Source organism: Thunnus thynnus, chromosome 16, assembly GCF_963924715.1.
Source record: "Thunnus thynnus chromosome 16, fThuThy2.1, whole genome shotgun sequence".
In the NCBI taxonomy this organism is placed as follows: Eukaryota; Metazoa; Chordata; class Actinopteri; order Scombriformes; family Scombridae; genus Thunnus; species Thunnus thynnus.
The window spans coordinates 15,812,128-15,831,521 of NC_089532.1; the positions used below are offsets into that span (position 1 = coordinate 15,812,128).

The 19,394-nt window shown below is 42.2% G+C and overlaps 1 protein-coding gene across 23 annotated transcripts in view; it reads right to left on the reverse strand.

Moving 5' to 3' along the window:
- The window catches only part of LOC137199626 (uncharacterized), a 177,660-nt gene that overhangs the window by 28,287 nt on the left and 129,979 nt on the right, over positions 1–19,394 (reverse strand). Inside the window, exon 1 of one of the 23 annotated variants that reach the window (XM_067614049.1) lies at positions 14,954–15,187. The exons of the other annotated variants lie outside the window; for them this stretch is intronic. The gene's annotated coding sequence lies outside the window, so the exon portion shown is untranslated. Of the gene's footprint in view, positions 1–14,953; positions 15,188–19,394 lie in introns of those variants that run through there. 23 annotated transcript variants of the gene reach the window in all.

Below are 19,394 nucleotides of genomic sequence, written 5' to 3' on the forward strand. Positions count from 1 at the left end.
CAGACGACTGCAGGACTCTCTCTCTCTAGAGTCATTCAGGGAGGCAGCCTTCTTCCAGCACTATGGACAGGGCTTGTGTGAAGCAACTACTGAGGGTGCAGTTGCTTTTGACCTCATGCTAATCCAGCTATGCTTAAGAGAACAAAAGACTGAGCCGCCAACCTCTCTACAGTGAGGTCCATGCTGAAGAAGAATATAAGGCTTCAAGGATGAAGCTCAACAATTCAGTGCATCAGGTACAAACAAAACAGACAATCAATGTAAAAGAGGCAGTTTATTCAAAGCCTAAAAGCTGAAATTGGAGAGCTCAAGTCTATAGTTGCATCTGTGGTGACTAAGCCATCTGAAACTAAAGAGGAGTATTCTAATGCAGTACTTGCAACCACATATACAAATAACGAGATTACAGCAGAAACTAAATAAGAAAGTGGCAGCATCTGATTCTCCAGCCAACTCAACAGAAGGCTCAACAATGGAGGCTACCACTAGAGTGGTAGAATTAGTTTGGAGAGGCTGGGCTGAAGTTTTGCCAGCCAAAGGTGAAATATCTGGGACACATTGTGTCAGCTGATGGCGTCTCAGTCTACTGACCTGAAGACCCTGAAATCCTTTTTGGGCTTCTCTGGGTTCTATTGCAGGTTTATAGCCAACTATGCTGCTATTGTCAGGCCACTGACAGAGCTAACAAAAGGCTATGCTCCAACACAGAAGAGGAGGAAGCACAACAAAGATCCTACTAAGAGCTACCTGAGAGAGTCAGAACCCTTTGGAGAAAGATGGGACCAGTGCTAGCATTTGCCAACCCTGAAAAGCCATACATCCTGCATGTGGATGCAAGCTTTAAGGGAATTGGGGCTATCTTCTATCAGGAGTACTTTGAGGAATTAAGACCAGTGGCATTTGCCAGCAGGAAGTTGAGCCAGTCTGAGAAGCGATACCCAAGACACCAGTTGGAGTTTCTGTCACTCAATTGGGGCATCGTGGACAAGTTCCATGATTACCTTTATGGGACTCGGTTCACAGAACGCCAGCAAACAACAAAAGATAAATAACATTAAGTTAATCAGAGTTACCATACCAAAGTTAATTGGGATAAAGAACTTAGGGCCCCATCTACATATATAGAGGGTAGATGGGCTACATATAGAAAAAAATTATATACACAGCACCTGTTTGCATCCTCAATGAAGAACAGCTGGCAGCACAGAGACACCTTACCACAAGCCCTTTGAAAATATCACCGCACTGGCCAAATCACATTGAATAGGCCTGTGTGTGTCCGTGCATGTATCCTATCTCCAATCCCCAGATTCTACACTTCCACACAAGCTGCTATTGGAACCTCAATACTTATCTGTGTAATTAAGCTTTCATGTCATCATTTCATCACATCATTTATTTATTTTTGTCCCTACAGATGTTTGCCTTCATACTGAGAGCTATTTTTAATCAGTGAGACAGATGTCTCTCGTGACAAAAGCAAACCTTTAAATCAACTGAAAGGCTCCCACATATTGTACATCCACACACACTCATTTTATTTTTGTGGTATTAGAATAAGGATTCGCTCTGTGGGTGCTATTGTTTGTAACATTAAATAAATCCTTATTCAGTTTACTGTTGAATTTTGAGGAATGGAAAGTAGAATGTGAGCAGGGAGCAAATTCATGCAGTATTGAATGGTAAAACTAAATTATCATTTTATTTATATTCCTTTCTTTAAATTCCAGTCAGATTATCATCACATAAGTTAATTGTACCACATGTTGTAATACATATCAGACATTAATCTCTACTCAGATCTGCATTGATGTGGAGGTAGAAATAGCTTTTTGTCATTGATGTATAGTATTCTAATTTTTCACACTGATTAAAAGTATTCGAGTCCTCTATGAGCTACGAGGCTATGCTTGACAGAAGCTGAGCTTGGAGAGGAAAAAGTTTCACAAATGGCCAAATGTCACTAATTAGTTTGAACTCTGCATTTTTGATGAAGCCAGTTGGTGTGGTGGGGTGGTGGTGTTGGCAGGGGGCAGCAGGAAGAGGGGGAATTGATGGGCTGTGCCTCAAAATGTAAATTAAACAAAAGGCGGGAGTTCACATGACAGCTTTGGAGGGGCAGGGCTGGAGCCGTCTGATTTTCTGTGTGAGAAGGAGAACAAGTGGAGCACAGTGCACCAAACATTGGCACATGGCAAACAGCTCGGAGGCAGCGGAAGCAAAATAACTTCTGTTCTAGGGAACAACAAAGGAGGAACAAACAGCGTGGCCCACAACTTTTTGGTCCTTATTATTCTGTGATTTCGTAATCAAGAGGATGGGATCTGATCTACAAACCATGGACAGCTGGTTCATTTCCACCGCCGGGCCTTGTGGGAGATGTAGTTTCTTCTCTCAACGACATAATGCAAATCCCAACTGTCCCTCCCCTCTCTCTCCATAATTGCCGACTTTTCAGTAACAGAAGGAGGCCCATTTGTGTATGTGTGTGTGTGTGTGTGTGTGTGTGTGTGAGAGAGAGAGAGAGACAGTGTGTGTCTGTGTGTGCAGCCTATGCTCTCGTCAGGGTCCAGCCTTATTTCAAGGGATAAATAAAAGATGCAGAGTTCTTCTAAAGGAGCCCGGCAGAAGGTAGACACAGACAGGCAGGATACAGAGGGATTCTTCAGAGAATCTGGGCCGTGCATGGCACTGCATCGATTCTCCATTCGGGTTTCACAAGGTTCAAACACACTGCATTGTGGGCTACAGATTGTGTTGCCTGGGCGTCCCTCAAGTGACATGTAAAAAGCCGGCCCCCCATCTGCCTGACAGATTTGTGCGGGCAGCCCCTGAAAGCTTTGGCAGAGAGAGACAGGTGGGGATGGACAGACAGACAGACTGAAGGACGAGTGCCACTCAGCACCCCTCAGCTGTCACCAGAGTAGACGAAGTGAAGCTTACTTTACTGTTGACAAGCTGTGGCAGACAACAAACAAAACTTTGCCAAACTAAGCAACAATCTGAGCATGCATAGAGCTTTACACAGTGACTGCCGAGTGCTACACCTGTCTATAAGCTCCTGGAAGCTCCATAGGGCAGGAAACAGACCTGCTGATGATATACCCTGACAGCCTGTATCAGGGTAAATTATGGTAATGGCATGCAGTCATCTGCCTGGTGCCATTTGACTCGACAAAAACACTTAAACACTCCATCTATTTCTCTAAGTGGGAAGCAGAGAGGCCATCTTGGATGGGTGGGCCTGTGGGTTTTTTGACAGGAACAGAGCAGAAGAAACCTATTGACGCTACAGTGACATCCCACAGTCTGTTCAACACAGAGGCAGGCGGACATGCCTCCTCAAAACCTGCCAGCATAGATGGATGTGTTGCCATATATTTAATATGGCAGCACCGACATGAAAGGATGTTTACTTGGAGCATGACTAAAACTGGAAACGTAGGCTTTGCAAATTCAATTTGTGTCATTACTGCGGGTATTTTATGTTTCTCTCAGTCTCAGCTAACATTCTATTTTCTAAATTAGCTTTACATTTTTTGGTCTGTATATTTTATCCCATATTTGTTCTTGATTGTTACAATAACAAAACTCAGATTCAATGATTGCCTAAGGATTAGCAAAGGCTTGTTACTAAAAAAAAAAAAAAAAAGGAATACCTCAACATTTTGGCAAAACACTAAGTTTCTTGCTGAGAGGTAGATTAGAAGAATGACACCACTTTTGTGTTTGCGTGTTAAGTATAATGCAAGAGCCAGGAGGCAATTAGCCTAGTTTTGCATAAAGACTGGAAGCAAGGGGAAACAGCTAGCCTGTCTCTCTCCAGAGTCCCACATACGCCTATCAACACCTCTAAACTTCACTAATTAACATGGATAGTGAACAGAAATGTAAAAATGACAAGTTGTAGTTTTATGGGGATTTATCTTAGCAAACAGCAGCTGGGCACAGTCATTTCCTGGAGTCTCTGCTGGTTGCTTTCCTTGCAACCTTGCGGTGATGACAAGACTCCAGGAAGTCGCTGCGGCCAGCCGCTGTTCACCAAGAAATAACACATTAATTAGTGAGCTATAAGTGCTGGTAGGTGTTTTCTTTACTTTGAACAGTGCCAGGCTAGCTGTTTCCACTATCTATGCTAAGATACGCTTAATCCAAAGACAGGAGAGTGGTATCAGAGGTAGTGGTATGAGATTATTTCACAAAATGTCAAAGTATTCCTTTAAATTTGAGTATTTTTCAGTGTGCAAATTCAAAAAAATTGTTCCCTGGGTAGATAACATTAGACATGCTTTTAGTCTGATCACATTAGGGTTGTTAAGGGCCACGATGTAATGACTGTTCAATCAAATCAATGCTTCCATTCAAACTTCAAATCAATAGCAATATGTTGTCATTATGAAATGTATCTTCTTGCACTGCTGAGCAGCTGCTCTCCCTCTGGGAGCTTTCTCTTCTCTCTATATATTTGTCCCTCCATCTCTTTCTCTCTGCTGAAACTCTAGACAGGCTATCTGAATGTCAGACAGACAGAATCGATACAAAACATGTCAGCGGCAGGTCTCTACTCTCTGACTGTGTTGTCAGACACTATATAAAGAATCTGATTCACGGGAATGATGGGCAGTCAGACTGCTATATCTCTATTCCTGGACCCCACAATATACACTATATTTTATCACTATGTTATTTATTTTCATGCTACATGTTTCAGAAATGCAATTATGTTGATGTGACACAATTTGACCACAGACCAATACAGGAAATAGAAAATTATTGTCAATTCAGAAACAAAAAAGCATTGTTGAAAATCATATCAGTGTGTTGTTTGTGTTTGTATCTTCAGAGAACCATAATTTCAGCCTTAGATATCTGACTGTCCATTTACAACTGAAGTCCTGAGTTTTAGTGGATGCTAATCCATGCTAGTCCAGGTTTTGAAACACAAAATATTATCTTTTCCAGATCTCATAAACACTCAAGTCAATAGGCAGCATAAGACATGACAGTAAAAGCTTTAAATTAACATTAAAATGAACACTGTTTAACAGAAAGCTTTATAATTAAGGGAAAGACACAACTGGAACAAAAATAATCATTCTGATAGTTTGCTTAAAATAGATTAATTTGAGAGTTCAGGATGTCTTATGATGGGATTAATATCAGCCAATATTGATTAGTCATCCTATTTTTTTAGTTTGACAGAATCAATGAAGATCAACACCCAGTCACTAAGCAACTCACAGTGGTACATATCCTGCCTAATGCTAAGAGTAACACCACTGGGGCCTAAATACTTACTTCTTGCCCCTTAGAAAACCCCATAACATACATAAATGACATGATATTTAACATGTAGGATTGTCAGTCAGATTGTACAGACATGTTTACACCTCAACAGCATCTCTGGTAGACATTTAAATTAAAAAATCAAAGATGACAGAGGACTTCATTACATCTGTGCTGTGATATATTTCAGTAAAACAGCAGTGCCTTATTTGGTAGCTGACATTTGTTTAGAACAAATGGACCGGTACCATATATTCATTTTAAAGAAGACAGATGGACAGGGCAAACAGCACTGTGCAACCAGAAGCAACACGCCAGAATTACACTGCAGAGAAACCACATGTCCTTCCTTCCCATATACATGTATATTTTTTGTTATTCCATCTACATTTTGCTGAATACTGAGAGGAGAAATAGTCACTTAATTAAAGACCCTATCTTTCTTGTGCAGGGTGACTGTTTTGAGGTGTAGGACGCATCCAATAAGCACGTGCACGCACACACACATGCACAACAGTTATTAAAAAGTAATAAAACAACAAAAAGTCTATGTAAGGTAATAGAGACTAAATTTGAGAGAGAAAGAGCAGGGGGGGGGAGACAGAGAGAGTGCATCAGGCCATGGCAGGGTCTGAGGCTCAATGTGGAGATAAATGTCACTTCTAACCCTCCACTGGCCTATACAGCACAAATGTAGCGACCGCGCTCCTCTTATCATCAGCTGCACACACATAGCCTACACACTGCTCTCTCCCTCTTGCTCTAGAACAATTAGCTTTATGGTGGCTCAGAGCCTGTGAAATGTCATTCTGCCAGGTAAACTAGCTATTATATCACAAAGGCTGCAGCTGAGTCAATTATACAGCATAGGGAAGAGGGGTAAAGAGCAGGAGAGGAAGAGAAGGGCCCAAGAACCAGGGCAATGAATTCATGAGTTCATCAAAGGAGAGGGCACAAAGGTCACTGGTGAAAGAGGCCGGGAGGCAGGGAGGAAGCGAGAGAAAAAGGAACAGAGATGGAGAGCCTTAGTCCAGTCAATAGTATGCTAATATGATATTTACATCAGAGGGGAAAATCAAATAAGACACAAATTCGGGTTGATTCATTATCAGTTCCTGTGCTGAAAATTATCTGGTTTAGCTAAAAATGAAAGTCAGTAACAGATTTCTTGACATTTGGCTCTTGTACAAGAGTGTACCGCATAAACATTCATTATATTTTAAGTATTCAAATCTTTTTCTTTCTAAGTTATAGGTTAATACTGCAATATAAAAATACTTTACAAAGAAAACATCTGCATTCAAATTTTTATTTAAGGTACGCAAATCAGCAAAATGTACTTTAACTAGCATGACTATCATTCCATCTACTCACTATGTAGGTAGTACGACCCCTCTCTTTGTTTTGTTATTATGTTAATGACTCATTATTACTGAGGCAATAATGAGTAAGCATGCTTTTCATGTTTCAGCTGGTTGAGATTGAGCTACTTTTTACTATACTGCTGGGTAGTCTATAATATAACAATTAAATGCATCATAAAATATTAGTCTGCAAAGTAAACTAAATCTGCCAAATAAATTAAGTGAAGTCAAAACATTTTCCTCTGAAATGCAGTGTAGTGGAGTAGAAGTATAAATCAACATGCAATGGAAACAAGGAACAAGTGCTTCAAAATTGTGCTTGAGTAATTGACTTGCGTTTACATTCCAATGGTGCACACAATTAGGCCAATATGCGTTCTTTCCTAGATTTTTGCAAAACATTGAGACATATTAAAGTGAGAATACAAGGGAGAGAAGGGCAGAGAGAACCAAAAACTATGAGGCGATTGTTTTCTAAAAGCAAGCTTGTCACAGACGCTGTCCTCTCTGCAGAGTGACCAGATGGAACTTGATGCTCAGGGCACATGAAGGTGGCCCCTGGGGGCCTCCCATCCTCACCCACTCACCCCTCCTCACCCCTGAACTGGGGCTGGGGATGTGGCTGGGCAAACGGACCCATTCTCTGCTTCTTGCCTGCTGTGGAGGCCACCCCCCCTCCCCCCCCCCTCCACCTCTCAAGTCCCCCTCCCGTCTACCCCTTCCCTCCTGCAGCGGACAGTGCCCAAATGCCAGCACGTCCCACCTGGGCCTAGCCAAGCCTGTCCCTACTGTCGGGGGGCAGGCATGACACGCAGTGCCGAGAGCACTCACCCCTGACGGGAACACAATGGCCCAAGGACTGGCTGGCTGACTGGGCTAGGTACAGATAATACTGTTAATCGTGCAGAGTGGCAAACAGCGTCCCAGAACAATGAGAAACCGGCAGAGCAGTGATTGGAAAATATCTCCCACCACTACCATAAGCACACCCACACAGACGCATATGAAGACACGCCAATACATTCACACAGATGTGTGCAAGACCATGCACATGCATGCGTGCATACACACTAACAAGGAAATTTTCATTTGAGCTTGTAGCTACCTCTGAGCTCCTATCAGCCCAAGGTGTTCCAGCCTGATAGAGATGAGAAGAAAAGGAGATTCCTTTCCCTTTTTTATACAGAGGAGTGTAAATCACCAGAAATCCTTCAGCCTTTTCTCTCTTATAATCTAAGTTGTGGGACAATGAACACACATTGCTCTGAAATCCTGAATTTGTTTTCTTTCCCGTTTTAAAAACTCTGTCTGGGTGTTGAAAGATATTATACACAAATATTTTGTAAAGGAAGATAAACTTGTTCAAACATTTCAAAACCATAGTTAATATGCAATGGGTCATCCACTGAAGAAATGTAGCACATCCTCTGCAATCCCTTATGCTTAATGTGCTAGAGCAGTTAGCATAACAAGGAAACCACTCTAAAATATTATATGGCTGGTAATGCAGAAAAAAACAAATGCGTGAACCATCTGTATGAACCTTATAATTAAGTTTTAAAAAGTAAAAATCAAACTGTAGAGCAACATAATTTTCAGGAGCTCTTGAATATTACTACTCTGTTCAGTTCACTCTCTACATGCTCTATGGCGGCCTTTCAGACCAGATGTTGTTGAAATAATTAATGCATATACTTTGTAAATGTCCACACTTTGCTGTAATAGTGTTATCACTCTCATAGTCTGTAGAGGGCCGAACTCAAACATTCCTCAAAACACAAAGAAATGTTTTTGGTTGTCTGTAGCATGCAAGCTAACCTTCATGATGCTGTACAGTGTAACAAAGTATGACTTTTTTTCCTGAACAATTTCATGATAAATAATGGGGTAGAGCTGCTACCCAGATATGGTAACCATGACCTTTTATCAATGGCATATGGACCTCTTTGGACCTTTAAATTGCATACTTTGACTCGACAGACTGGTAGGTTGCCTATTACTTTTTTGCTATTGAATCGCTTCAGCTGCAAAATCAAGCCTTGTTTAAAAACAACTTATCAGTAGTTTTCAATTATCTGTACAGTATACCACATGGACTTACACTGTGAGATTATGAACATGTTTTTCTTCCTCTTCTTCAAATATGTGCTTCAATTATTAAATGTGGCATTTTAAGTTTTTAGGGGAGTAGCCAAAAATGCTTTGTTAGAGGTAAAGAGAGTTGATACAATGCATGTATGTAACATTAATTTCAGTACAATCTACTTTATTCTACGTGAATTATATTTGTTAATTCTGCACTTGTGTGGTTATTGACTTTACTTATGCTGACTTTCCCTTTTTATGGTGTTCTATTTCATATGTAGATTGTTTCCTAATAGGCCATTCACAAATAGACTCTGGAACTGATTATCCTGAGTTCATGACCCCGGATTAGCTGTATCCCAGTACAAGTTACTTATAGTTTGCTGAAAAGTTTTGTTCCCACACTGCTGCTTGATAAAAGTCTAAGCTCTAATTGTTTGTTGCATTAAGTGTGCTGGACTCCTCTCTTTTGTAGCCTTATTTCCTCTCGTCCAAGAATCAAATTACACTGAACTGGAGTGATATTGGTTCCATTTAAGCAGTTCCACACTATGAAAAATTCACCATATATATGCAGTACATTTCCATTCAGGTAAACAACATAGCACTTGTAGAAATGTGATATACTGTAATTGTCTGTCTGTATTGAGCATCTCATTTTTGCATTTTTAAACTTTTCTATGAGACTCGTTGTCATACAGTCAGGCTTTTGTAGCCAATTACTGCTGCTTAGCTGCTCAGATGTCGCCGAATTGAGTGGCAGCCTCCCCAGCTCGCCTACATCTGGGGTGTGAGGGGTATGTGTCGCAAACAGTCACACGTCCCAGAAATCCACTCTGTTTATCACCTGCTGACATTCATATTCATGTCACTATGCCTCTCTGGCCTCAGACAGGATTCAGTTAGTTCACTGACCAGCGAGGCTTTATTCTGCATACAAGCACAACATCCTAGAAGCATCCAGCAGTTTTTACTCAAAAGTGATCTTGAAGTGATGCTCATCTTCTGAGTGGTGCAAACTAAAATACTTCAAGAGACTTTTGCACTGGAGAAGTATTAATACATCTAATGCAATGGCGGAGATGCATCAGATAAAATGTTCCTTTTCATAAGTATAAAAACTTGTAAAAAGAGATCCACTCATGCATTCGACTAAGTTCCAAGCGTGTGCAATACAGTGATCATAAGCAGATGGAAAAAGCCTAAAAAAAACCTTGATAATTGTCCAAAGATCAAAGATCAAAGATCATAGCTTAGTTTTTAATTCTGTTTCATTTTATATATGTAACAACTTATTCAGCTTTCCATTTCCAGGCAAGTTAACCTTCGTGATGGGATTTGGCCCATGTCTGTATGTGTGTTTACTCATGTGTCTGTGTGTTGCTGTGTGTGTGAATCACAGGGGGCTTCTCTTCCCTGTTTGGCTCAGATTTTGGCAGCCCTCCGAACTCTGCCATGCATACGGAAACATGCAGGAGTGGGCTTGGAATCAAGGTCAGGCCTGGAAAACGATGTAGCAACACTCCTAAGACCTGACTTTCTGCTGAGTTTGGCATTGTGCTACCTGTCCCCCGAGGCCACAGCCAGGAGTTACCCATCATGCTTATCCAGACCAACCTGTAATGAGCTGCTGGAAGACGGTCCTACTTAGGGACAGCGTTTGGAGACTCTTGGCGTGCTGGTTCTGTTCAAGAGACTACATGATCTTCTGGCACAAATGTAAGGCCTACTTCAACCTCTCATAGATTAAATTTTACTTAGCAGGAGCCTTCATTCTTGAAACATGTTCTCCAATGTTCAAAAAACAAAAGTTTAACATCACAATCATCTAATCCGCATTAGAAAATTCCCATTTAAGTTCCTCAAAATGTCAAGAAGTAAGAGGGCACAAGGCTGAAAGTACAAAGAGACGGAGATCAAAGAGCCCCCATACCACTTTTGTGCTGACCTTAAAAGGAGCGGCGCACTGTGCAAACATCTGGTCCATCAGCTGGATCCTATGCATCAGCGGGCACAGGGACACACTGGGACAGGTTGGCGGCTGCCTTTGACAGCAACAGTTAATTTCCAACATAATCAATTTATGTGCAGCTCCATAATAACCATCTGTGTTCTGCACGAGGAGGACAGTCCTGAGGAACAGAACAGCGCTGGCTGCTCCTCCTCTCAAAGAGCTAAGCCAGGAGCAAAAGGGAGGAGGAGGCGGAAGAAAGGGAGAAGAGGAGTTAAGGAGGTGGTTGACGGGAAGGGGGGTGAGGGAGAGGATGATGAGGGGATGATGATGGGAAGAAGAGGAGAAGGGCAGCGGCAGTGATAATCCAGAGAGGTATTGACGAAGTAAAAAGAGAGAGCAAAAAGTAGGGGATGATGACATGGAAGTTGAAAAGGAAGCAAACAGAGGACAAGAAGGTGAGGGCGGATGATGAAATTAGATGACCATTTTAAACACAGTCAAGAACAAGGACAAATCTAGCTGGTTGAAGTCAATAAGGTTAAGGGGGTGAGAAAAAAACAGCATTCACTATAAACTTTTCATTATATGATGCAAACACACTGAATGAAGTGGGTCCCCTCCACATTTCCCTGCTGTGTAATTTGGTTTTCCTACAAGGTTAGCTCCCTTGGCACTTGAAGCCCACCGCATCCTAATCCACCTCCAATGTCAAAATTTGCCAGAGAAGGTGTCACTCAGGCGATTACTGAATCACCTTAGTGAGCCAATTACACTGTGTGCTGTCAAGGCCAATAGCAAACAGTGCCTCACACACAGACACCCACAGCTTGGCTAGTGTGAAACAAAACATGAAAACGGAATTAAGCTCTGGTGACCCCTCACCCCACTACATGCAATTTTCATAAGAGTAATCAGCATAATGTGCTAGCTTCTTCTTCCCACTTCCCTTGACCTTAAAAGGAATGTTTTTTTGTGAAGGGGCAAAACTTCATATTAGATTTGAACAAAAGTACCGGTGTATCATTTGAGTATGCAAACTTACAATACTAGCATTAAGAGATATGGCTAACATCATCCTGATGTTAAAAATTTTCATAAAGGTTCTTGTGATATTCATGGCTAATGTGCCTTTCTTGTCTTTGTCTTATCTTTTATCACCCAGGATCCGGCTGCTGACTGAACACTAAACCATGGAAATTGTTTTGGTTCAGGTGAGAATAGAAATGAAGGTAAGATTCTAGAGAATTAATGGCTGTCACAATAATTTCACTTCACTTTCACTTCTTTTGCAAATATACAATAGATAATGAGTGCACTCATGTGCGCGTGCAGTATACACACACAAATTGTCCTCAAACATCACCAGCCTACTCACATCAATTCTACCTGCCAGTGAGAACCTCAGGTGTGTGATCTTGTCTGAAATATATATATTTTATACCCCACTACTGCTGGATCCAATCTACTGGTAGACCTCAATACACTCCATCCAACCTGTCATGCATTATACATGTGCTGTGTGAATGTCCATGTGTCCCTGTGCATCCTCTGCCATCCTAATTGACATGCAGCGGGTCCTAGCAGCTGTGAAGCTTTCTGTGCATGCACGTGTGTGTGTGTGCGTGGGTGTGTGTGTGTGTGTATAGTGTGTATAGCTCTCAGTAAAGCCCCTGCATCCTCTAGGCCACCTGGACATAATGGCCTTCAGCTGCCACCATCACCACCAATACAGGCAGCAGCAACAGCAGAGTTAGAGACTCATTTCCACACTACCCATTTTCTTTTTATCACACACGGACCTAAAATATTGTTCATTTAACAGTTTGCAAGAGAACAAGACTAGAGTCTGTAGCCATGCTCAATGAGGCTGTACTCAAGCACAGCCGTGCTTTGTCAGCATGCTAACTTGCTCACAATGACAATGCTAACATGCTGATGCTAAGCAGCTATAATGTTCATCATTTTATTTTAGTGTGCCAGCATGCTAGAATTTGTTAATGAGCACTAAACACAATGGTACAGCTGAGGCTGATGGGACTGTCATTAGTTTTGCAAGTATGTGGTCATTAACTAAAGTATTGGACAAATAATATTTTGACCTGCTGATGGTGCTACCTATAAGAAAGGTCTGAGGATCACGATAAAGATGACGATTCAGCTTGAGGAGAACATTAATGCCTGAATTGTCACAATTTGAAAGCTATAGTTGAGCTTGCCGGCGTTCACATAAGGCCAGCATCTATCACATACAAAATACAAAACACATTTCAATTTATATTAATAGATATAAATGGAAACTGTTAAGTCCAACTCTGCTTAAATTTGCAGGTGTATTTGGATTTTTTTTTAGGTGAAACACTGCTCTCCCCTGACATTTTGATAACAGATAAGTTAGCTGGCCCGCCTGTCTGCGCAGAGAGCAGCTGCGCACACACCCCTTGAATCAGGTTATGGGTTGCCAGGTTACGGTGACAGATGGGTTGAAATTGTATGTAGTGTGTGGGTTGTGTGTGTAGATTGTGTTTCATGGATGATCTGGCAACTTGGGTAACATCAGACAAACATAAAGAACTTATGGATCCGTGTATGATGATCATTCATAATAAAGTTTGAAGGCCATGCAAATTACAGGAGTTTCCCAGGAGAAACAAGAAAATGGGAGGGTGCTGGGAGACAGCCTTGAAATACGGGGGAGACACCTGGGAAAAACCAGGTTGGCAGGTCTGCTTTTCACTTCAAACCACAAATATCATGGTGGCACTAGAGGTCTAAAAGTCAGCAGATCACTGAAGTCAGGATTCAATATTTGGAAACCATGAATGTCTGTTCAGGATTTTATGGCAATCCATCCAGTAGTTGTTAAGATAATTCAGTCTGGACCAAAATGGTGGACCAACCAACAAACAGACAACATCCCCAAAGTCATGCTGCTAGCATGGCTACAAATGGTAAAAATAGTCAATACAGGCAAACACATAATTTAAAAACAACACATCTGAGCACACACATACAAGTACATTTGAAAAGGATATGTTGTATACAAATCGTGACCATAGAATTCAATGTGGACCACACTTCTCTAAGACATACCGTGTGATATGCTCAGTAAAGGTTAGTTGTTTGATGTTAAAACAGTGTGTGCATCTCCTGCGGGGTTAGATTTTACTTTCTATGTGTGATATGAACCCTCCGTCTTTGTAGAGCTGCTGGTGATACCATGATTTCATTTTTCTTTACACTGTGGGCTTCATGTGAAGGCCTCTGTGGCAGTGAGATATAGAAGTTTCTTTGAAACTTCAGATATGTTCTTTGTTCATAGCGTATATGCGATCAAGTATGTGTGTATGTGTGCGGGTGCGGGGGTGGGGGGTCGGAGGGGGCTTTTTTTCGATCTTCCCTTTTTCCTCATCTCAAGTCTTGATTCTATATTTTCTTCCTTTCCTGTATCAGAAGCCTTTGATTCTGTCCTGCTTCTCAATTCTTCATGGAACTCCAGCATTTCAAAGAGTTCTTCTTCTCTCCCCTCCTCCTTCCCAGGCGGAGTGCTGGCCAAGTCTGGGAGAGGGACTGCCCATCAGAGGTTGGCTGCTATCAGCAGGGGGCCGCATGTCTCCAATTCAGGTCAGCCTTAGCTACAGACGGGGACTTTAAAGCAAGCCACAACGCGTCCTGTGATCCCAGTAAGCACGCTTGTTAGTGGAATTGATAACGGACCCATACACCTGGGTCCTCTGAAGTTGGCATGGCATTTTAAAGGGGAAGACAGGGAGCCAGGGCAGCCAGATACCGCATGCAAACGTGTCGAACCGAGAAAGGGAGGGATGGGGGGAAAAAGGTCTTTTTGGCATGTGACGAAACAGAATATGTTTGGGGGAGCGACCTAGAACATTGTGGAATTATGTACAAATACAGGGCATATGGCATGGAATCATTCTGAGAATCCTAAATATGTTTTGGCTCTATCATGTTACCCCCTGTAATTTTAATTGCAGAAAGTTTGAGTAATATGTAAATGAATTACAAATCACACGCATGCATACTTGATTCCTATATGTTGCATTTTTCCATTAAAATGCTGAAATATAAACCTTTTATTTAAAAATGACATTGTTCTAGTGTAAATCTGTATGTGTGCCCTTCAGAGGCAGCAGTGCAGCTGATACAATATGTCCCAGCATTTCCCTTCTGAACAACAGTAACGCAAGCGCCATGCTCAGATGCCACATTTATGATAATCAGAGTATAATTCATTTATTGGGTCTACCTTTGCCATGTGTTGACCCCACGGCCATGTTGCCAACTCACATCTGGCTGCATGGTGCGCCGCTCAGTCCTGGATGGGATTTGCCCCTGGTGATGGGGCATCTGGGAGGCCAGATGAAGCTGAGGCTTGATGAGTGCTTTGTCTATTATGGATATGGGGCTTTATGGAGACATTGACAGCTGCACATTGACAGTCTCCTGAGCAGTAGGCCTACTTCAGCAGTTGTGCTCTTTCTGTTGTCTAGAACACAGAGAACAAACACAGAGCTCTGAATGTAAGCTCAATTCTGTGTTAGCTACAGCAGGTTTTCAGTAAAACCTTAATCTGAAAGGAAGAGGAAGGATGACTTGGTGCTATTTTTATTGTTGATAACATTTAAATTATTTAGTCTAGTCATAAACCTTTAAGCACAGTTTAGTTGATTGATACAAATGTTAAATCTGCAATCAGGATAAGCCTCGAGACCACACACATATATGGAAAACTATTTTCTGTAATTGCAAACTACCTAACGTCAGGCATTAATGCGTACAGTAAGCGTTGCCCCTAATAGACTGCATGGATAAGATGCACCCACTAGTATCAATACATGTTTCTAAAAATTACACCAACAGTCAAAATGATGCTGCCAATGAATGAACCTATCAGCACATCCGTTGTATGATCCTGACACTCCAAAGTGATAGGTTCTGGGTCGGAGGGGTGGATGGAGAGAGCTTGACGATAAACACGAATGAAAGATCATCCACCGACAAGAGACATGTAGCTACAGACCAGGCAAGCCGTGTTGACGTTCTCCAACCTTCCCTCCTGCCCGCCATTTGTGAAGGATTTGGGGATTTCATAATTTCCTGTTCTTTCTGAAAGGGGGATGGCAGCACCTGGTCCACACAGCTGTACTTCATTTAGAGAGCAATTTGAAAAGAGCGAGGGGGAGAGGAGAGGAGCGGAGCAGCCTTGTCATTAAGGGCTCCAGAATGGCCTCCGTTTGTTAGACACATGGCACAGAGTTAATGCCGCTGAATGGGGAATAGGCGCTGTTGATGCTGTCACAAATTTCTCATAAGTGCTACGACATCTGAAAAAGCCACTCCAAGAGCAGGGAGGGGGGAAATTCAAATTTTCCTTATCAAAGAGGGTTTTTTTGTAGGTAATTGACAGCTGCGGCTAGGATGTAAGCATGTGTTTCTGTCTGTTAAGATGGATATTCTATTTGTGTACCATTTCATCTTTCATACACCTTGAAGTTTGTTGTGCATGCAGGTGATGGCTGCGCTGGAGTTTGTATCAATGAGTTGACAATGAGAATAATAACCAGATTGTTGGTAAACTAAGGTGATGCAAAGGTTTGTTGTGCGGATGCGCAGCTGCCTCGCCTCTTCAGAGTTGATCTAATTGATTTTGACGTGCACATGTGCAGGGGAGAAAAAATAGTGAGGCGGGATCAAAGGCAAACGCTTTATTGCCACATCACAGGCCCCTGCTGCATTTTGAATTCTACCAATCTGTCCAAACAGTCAGATAAAATCCTGCGATGAAGAGATGCGCTTCTCTCTCTCTCTCTCTTTCTTTCTCTCTCTCTCGCTCACCCTGCCTACCCCTCCCTTCCCCTCTCTCTCTCTCTCTCTCTCTCTCTCTATCACGCTCACTCTCTCCCTACCTCGCTCTCCCTTTCCTGCCTCCTTTGCTCTTTCTCTCCTTTAGAGTAAATCTCAAGTGGTAATAAGTGATGCAAGAGCCATGAGGGCAGTATGAAAACACTGATACATGAAGGTAAAAACAACTTCCACAACAACTTGTCAGGGACTTGACAGATGTGAAAGAACTAAAACAGGAGGAGGTAAAATTCAAGTTTGTGAGTTACAGAAACTGCCAGAGATGCACTACTTTACTCTGAATGGCAGAAAATGAGCTTCTTTTAGTATTAACAACCAGAACAGAGTTTATCACTGGTGGGTTTTTTGTCTTTCTTTGTTGATAGTAAATGCCCAGTAACACCACAAAGTGGCTGAGTAAAATTCATTCATGTGTCCTCTCAGAATAGGCGTTGCTGGAAGTGACTACTTACAGGATGTGCAGCACTTTTGATGTGACTAGTTTAATTTGTGGCAAAATGGATATGAAAACAAAATCTATATTGGCATTGCTTGTCAATCAGCAGAGCAGGGGTATATAAAATTGGATATTATAACATATTTTACAGATAGCTTACTCCATTTTGGACTCTAGTCTATGTGAAAGCACTGCACAAATTTACTTGTGAATCCACTGACAATGGCAGTTCCTTTGAAATTAGTTCATTTTGGTCAAAAATGTCACTGTTTTAAATTCAATGTTTTTTAAATTAGCATTTAAGCAGAACAAGTATGATAAAAATAAGAGATATTGCTTTCACATTTTACAAACACACAATAATGCACACAGCTGTCTTTTTCAGTCGTTAGCCATCTTGACTGCTCAGTGAGCAGTGTGCCTGCTCTCTGTGCTCATTGTTAATGGGATGCTAGAAAATGTGTGCCTATGTCTGTGGGCAGTGTGTAATAACAGAACCACAGTTGGACTATCCATGCTGAGCTCAAAATGAGAGCTACAATGAGAAGATGAGGACAACATACACACAGGCGCGAGCGCACACGTACACACATGCACCTGGCAGGTGTGTGAGGAGGCTGTGTGATATGGTGTCGGGCTCCCACAACCGTCCGGTCTCACAGAGCTGTGCTTCTCAAATGAGTCAGAAGCAAATCCTTTGGTAAAAAGCTCAACAGTACAGAATATATCCACTGAGCCTAGCCAAGCACTGCCATAAATACATATTGTTTAACACATTTGTTGACTCAATCTCACCTCATATGCTTGTTTCAACAGTTACTGACACTGACATAACAATGATGGATTTCTCAGCAAGAACTGGAACTAAGAAGCATCCTTTACAACCAACCAACAACTTGATGAGATCTGTATGGAAACTTGTGAGTGGGCTATGCGGTTTGTCAAGTGTGCCTTTGGCAGGGCAGTAGTGGTAGTGATGGTGGTGGGTGGTGGTGGGGGTGGAGGGGGTCAGGGGGGCTCTTGGCTGCTCTCCTCCCTCCTGTCAGCCCCCTCTCTCGGCCAGGCAGGCAGGCTGTGTTGGGCGGCCCGGCTCCTCGGTAGCAGATGCGAGCCCTCATGTCAGAGGCAGGCAGTGGCCCGACGGAGTGCCGCTCGTGCTCATACCTCATTGAGCCATCTCCCCTAGCAGATGGCGCGCTGCTGCGGGCGCTCCTCTCCCCGATAATTACCAGGCCTCGCCACAGATGGAAATGTCAGTCAGCCTCACAGGTCCTGGTTCCTGCCACTGCCTCCGTCCGCGGCCCCTCTACCTAGGCCGGGCACTGCCAACACTCACCATGTGTTCTGTGACTGCTGACTATGCAGGCAACAAAAGAGAAATCCGCCCACATGAATATTCATACAGGGATGTTAGGTAGCTAGCTGTAGACCAGACTGGGCACCAGCAAATAGTTGGCCAGGTGCAGGTTGTGACACCGATTTCCAACCTCTTTTTGTCTTCCACTTCTATACTGTGTCACTGTTCACATTGTGTGACACGGTGCAGTGAAGTGTGCCTTGATCAATCTTGTGTCACACTGAAAAAGGAATGGTGAAATTATACCTACTGCTTTGTACAGTTGTGGAATGACATATTTAGGAGATTAGGATAACTGTGTTTGCAAAATGGATTAATTCTAGCAGATGCCAGGACTAACCCCCACTTATCTGTGATAAGGTGACCAGATGTCTCAGCTTGGCAAAGGCAACACTCTCCGAGTTTTATTACTCGGCGCCAAAGCATCCCCCGAGAAATTTCTCCGTGCATTCACAGATAATCTACCTTCGCAGAGAACAAGGCGACAGGGTTTTGCCTCTTTGTGTATTTGTCCGTGTAAGAATTTATGTGGACATGTTGCCTAGTTGTAGAGAGCTCAAGAAGATTAAACTAAAGTAAATACCTTTGTGCCCAAGTGCCAGCACAGCAAGGGAAAAAGACAGAGAAAATAAGCACTGGCTTATTGGAAATATCACTTTGGTACAAATCTTATAACAATGTTTCTCAATAGAAAACGGCAAAGTAATCATTTTGAGAAATCTTCAATGGGCTTTGGTCTGTTTGTTTCTCAACAGGAATCATTTACTCTTATTTTGCAAGTGTGTGTTTGAGTGTGTGAGCGTAAGTGAGACAAAGTGTTTATTCCTCATATACGAGTCAAACCATGACGCTTCTCGAATATTATAAAATCTAACATTATATCATTGTCAAAAGAAAGGATATGCAGCACTTATAAGAATTATATTTTTCATCTTAGAGTGCCAGCCTTAAAATCTATCATCACTAATAACAGGTGATGATATAATTGCATGTTATACAATAACATTTTATGACCATCTATTTTTTAAGCAC